The sequence below is a fragment of the Salvelinus sp. IW2-2015 genome, linkage group LG14, assembly GCF_002910315.2.
Source record: "Salvelinus sp. IW2-2015 linkage group LG14, ASM291031v2, whole genome shotgun sequence".
NCBI lineage: Eukaryota > Metazoa > Chordata > Actinopteri > Salmoniformes > Salmonidae > Salvelinus > Salvelinus sp. IW2-2015.
The window spans coordinates 3,748,342-3,753,331 of record NC_036854.1 but is presented as its reverse complement, the minus strand read 5'-3'; the positions used below and the strand labels follow the sequence as shown (position 1 = coordinate 3,753,331).

The window sequence follows — 4,990 nt, the reverse complement described above, 5'->3', positions numbered from 1 at the left end:
AATACCTAGAGACTCCAAAACTGTTTCTGACGGCTCCTAGAGGACAACATAAAGATAGACGACTGAGAGAGATACCTAGGAGACTCCAACTGTTTACTGAACGCCCTAGAGGACAACCACAGAGAGAGAGATACCTAGGAGACTCCAAACTGTTTCTGACGGCTCCTAGAGGACAACACAGTTGAGAGAGATACCTAGAGGGACTCAACCTGTTCTGACGCCTCCTAGAGGACAACAGTATAAGATAGATGGACTGGAGAGAGATAACCTAGAGACTCCAACTGTTTCTGGAACGCTCCTAGAGCGACAACACAGCTGAAGAGAGATCCTTAGGAGACTCCAACTGTTTCTGACGCTCCTAGAGGACAACATCAGGAGAGAGATACCCTAGAGACTCCAACTGTTCTGACGGCTCCTAGAGGACAACACAGGAGAGAGATACCCTAAGAGACTCCAACTGTTATCGACGCTCCTAGAGGACAACACAGGAGACGAGATACCTAGAGACTCCAACTGGTTTCTGACGCTCTAGAGGACATACACAGGAGAGGAGATACCTAGAGACTTCCAACTGTTGTCGGTGACGCCTTCCTAGAAGGACAAAACATAGAAGATAAAGATGACTTGGAGACAGAGAACCTAGAGACTCCAACTGTTTCTGACGCTCCTAGAGGACAACACAGCGAGAGAGATACCATAGAGAACTCCAACTGTTCTGACGCTCCTACGAGGACAACACAGGAGACGCAGATTACCTAGAGACTCCAACTGTTTCTGACGCTCCTACGAGGACACAACACAGCGAGAGAGATACTTAGAGACTTCCACTGTTCTCAGACGCTCCTAGAGGACAACATAGAACGATAGATACTGCGAGAGAGATATCCTAGAGACTCCAACTGTTTTCTGACGCTGCCTTAGCAGGACAACATAGAAGGCAGAGATACCTAGAGACTCCAAACTAGTTCTGACGCTCTCTTAGAGGACAAAGCCACAGGAAGAGATACCTAGAGACTCCAACTGTTTTCTGACGCTCCTAGAGGACAACATTAGAAGATAGATGATCTGAGAGGAGCATACCTATAGACTACAACTGTTTCTGACGCTGCCTTGAGAGGGACAACTAGAAGATAGATCACTGGAGAGAGATACCTAGCGAGACTCCCAACTGTTCTGACGCGCTCCTATGAGGACACCACAGAAGATAGACTGACTGGCAGAGATGATACCAGAGACTCCAACTGTCTTTTACGCTCCTAGAGGACAACATAGAAGATAGTACGACTGGAAGCAGGATACCTAGAGACTCCAACTGTTTCTTGACGCTCCTTAGAGGACCCAACAAGAAGAGAAGATACTAGAGACTCCAAACTGTTTCTGACGCTCCTAGAGGAACAACACAGGAGAGAGATACCTAGAGACTTCCAACTGTTTTCTGACGCTCCTAGCAGACAACATAGAAGATTAGATGACTGGAGAGCAGATAACCCTAGAGACTCCAGCTGTTTCTTTGACGCTTCCTAGAGGACCAACACAGGGAGAGAGTACCTTACGGGAGACTCCAAAACTGTTTCGGACGCTCCTAACGAGAGACAACTTAGAAGATAGACGCATTGGAGAAGAGAACTAGAGCACTCCAACTGTTTCTTTGGACGCTCCTACGAGGACAACACAGGACCGAGAAGAGAAGATACCTACGAGACTTCCAACTGTTTCTGAGACACTCCTAGAGCGACAACACAGGAGAGAGATACCTAGAGACTCCAAACTGGTTTCTGACGCTCCTTAGAGGACAACACAGGGAGAGAGATACCCTAGAAGACTCCAACTGTTTCTGAACGCTCCTAGAGGACAACACAGGAGAGAAGATACCTAGAGACCTTCCAACTGTTTCTGACGCTCCCTAGCAGGACAAACATAGCAAGATAGACGACTGGCAGAGAGAAATGATACCTAGAGACTCCAACTGTTTTCTTGACACATCTACGAGGACAACCATAGAAGGAGGAGATACCTAGAGACTCCAACTTTTCTGACTCTCCTAGAGGACAACATAGAAGAGAGATACCTAGAAGACTCCAAACTGTTTCTGACGCTCCTACGAGGACAACACAGAAGAGAGATACCTAGAGACTCCAACTGTTTCTGACGCTCCTAGAGGACAACATAGAAGATAGACGACTGGAGAGAGATACCTAGAGACTCCAATTGTTTGACGCTCCTAGAGGACAAAACACTGACATTAACAATACATGTACATATGTATGTACGTTCTGTTGTATATCCGTACCTAAGCGACAGCCTCAGTCTTGCTGAGTTTCAGCTCCCAGGTGTGTGTTCGCGTGTGTTTTTTTGGTTTTACTATCCTTGTGGGGACCAGAAGTCCTCACAAGGATAGTAAAACAAGGAAAGCTCGGACATGTGGGGTCCCCACAAGGAAAAATACTTGTGGCTTTAGGGTTAGGAAAATAGGATTTTGAATGCGTATCAATTGCTTGGTCCCCACAAGGATAGTAAAACAAGCGTGTGTGTGTGTGTGTGTGTGTGTAGCTACCTGAGCCACTGCCTCAGTCTTCCGTAGTTTCTGTTCCCAGGTAACCGTCATCTCCTGAATCAGTTTCTCCGACTCCTCCAGTCTCTCCTTCAAATCTGGAGCCTTCATAGACTGACAGGGAGGAGACACACAACCATTATAAAGACACACACACACACAACCATTATAAAGACACACACACACAAGCAATATAATTAATAACTGTTCAGTACCTCAGTGAGTTGGTGATGCCTGTTATATTATATAATAACTGTTCAGTACCTCAGTGAGTTGGTGATGCCTGTTATATTATATAATAACTGTTCAGTACCTCAGTGAGTTGGTGATGCCTGTTATATAATTATTAACTGTTCAGTACCTCAGTGAGTTAGTGATGCCTGTTATATAATTATTAACTGTTCAGTACCTCAGTGAGTCGGTGAAGCCTGATATATTATATAATAACTGTTCAGTACCTCAGTGAGTCAGTGATGCCTGTTATATAATTATTAACCGTTCAGTACCTCAGTGAGTTGGTGATGCCTGATATATTATATAATAACCGTTCAGTACCTCCGCCTCAGTAAGCTGGTCTCGTAGTTTCTCCACCTCCACCCGTAGCTCTCTGATGATGCGTGCGTTGGGGTCTTCGTTGACGACGGCGTGGTTGACGATGCTCTTAGCCCGGTCAGCGTAGCGCAGCGTGGACAGAGTCTCGTCATAGTTATCAGCTGCGGGTGTGTTGTTTTGTGCTGGGATCGAGAAAAGCTCAAAACGTCAATGAAACGACATTGTGGATTAATTATATTCGAGAAAGGTGAATTGATTGGAATAGTCATGAAGAGGGGCCAGTCTACCTCATGGAGAACTGTTTATGGGGGACACGTTTGTCATCTTGGTGGAGGTATGCCAACACAGAAGTCGTCAAAAGGGGTAAGGCATGAATTATGTGTTATTTTTTCTGGTTGTGTTTGGTGGGTTGTAGCACCTGTCAAGAGCCTCATGGAAAAATCACTCTGACGGTTCTCTCTACTGTTTTACTAATTGGTGTAGGTACTGCGATAGGTGTAATATGGGATTCGGGCTTTGCTTGCAGACAGAAGGCTTCTTATGGTCACATTCTAGGACGAACGCTGTGTTGTGGGTGGTATCGATGCTATCGACAGGTAGGCTGGCGTTGTTAATGTGGTACTGCTGCTTTTCATGTGTTGATTATTGAATAGTCTAGCTTTCGTTCTCTCATAGGTATTAGTAGGCTTTGACTTTGATTACTTGGGACTCGCTTTAGGGACGCTAACATTATTTTTGTTTTTCATTCTGGATTCTCTTGGCACATCAAATGAACAGAAAGTTAATGGCGTTCCCGTGTAGAGAGAGAGAGCATGGAGGAGGGAGAGAGACCGGAGAGAGGAGAGAGACGAGGGAGAGAGAGAGACGAGACCGAGAGAGAGACCGAGGGAGAGAGAGAGAGGGAGAGAGACGAGGGAGAGAGAGGGTAGAGAGACAGAGGGAGAAAGACAGAGGGAGAGGGAGGAGAAAGGCGGAGGGAGAGAGGGGGAAGAGACAGGGAGGAGAGAGGGGGCGCAGGAGGAGGAGAAAGACGAGGGAGAGAGGGAGAAAGACGAGGGAGGCAGAGAGGAGAAGACAAGGAGGAGAGGCAGGGAGAAGGGAGAAGAGGAGAGGGCAGAAAGCGGGGGAAGGAAGGGAGGAAGGAGGGAGGGAGAGAGAGAAGGGAGAAATGAAGAAGGGAGAGAGAGGGAGAAAGACGAAGGGAGAGAGAGGGAGAAAGACGAAGGGAAAGAGGGAGAAAGACGAAGGGAAGAGGAGGAGAAAGAGCGGGGAGAGAGAGAGAGAAGACGGAGGGAGAGAGAGGGGAAAGACGAAGAGGAGAGAGGGAGAAAGAACGAAGGGAGAGAGAGGGAGAAAGAGAAGGAAGAGAGAAGGAGAGAAGACGAAGGGAGAGAGAGGGAGAGACGAAGGGAGAGGAGAGGGAGAAGACCGAGGGAGAGAGAGGGAGAAAGACGAAGGGAGGAGAAGGGAGAGAGAGGGAGAAAAGAGGAGGGAGAGAGAGGGAGAACGACGGAGGGAGAGAGAGGGAGAAGACGAAGGGAGAGAGAGGGAGAAGACGAAGGGAGGAGAGGGAGAAAGACGAAGGGAGAGAGAGGAGAGAGAGGGAGAAGACGGAGGGAGAGAGAGGGAGAAAGCGGAGGGAGAGAGAGGGAGAAAGACGAAGGGAGAGAGAGGGAGCAAACGGAGGGAGAGAGAGGGAAGAAAGACGGAGGGAGAAGAGAGGAGAAAGACGGGGAGGGAGAGGAGAGGGAGACAGACGAAGGGAGAGAGAGGGAGAAAGACGGAAGGGAGAGAGGGAGAAAGACGGAGGGAGAGAGTTAGGGAGAAAGACGAAGGGAGATGAGAGGGAGAGGAGGGAGAAGACGGAGGGAGAGAAGTAAGGGATTT

The 4,990-nt window shown here is 48.0% G+C and overlaps 1 pseudogene; it reads right to left on the bottom strand.

The window, feature by feature from the left end:
• Window positions 1-4,990, bottom strand: part of LOC111972886 (kinesin-like protein KIF13B) — an 86,943-nt pseudogene that overhangs the window by 65,796 nt on the left and 16,157 nt on the right.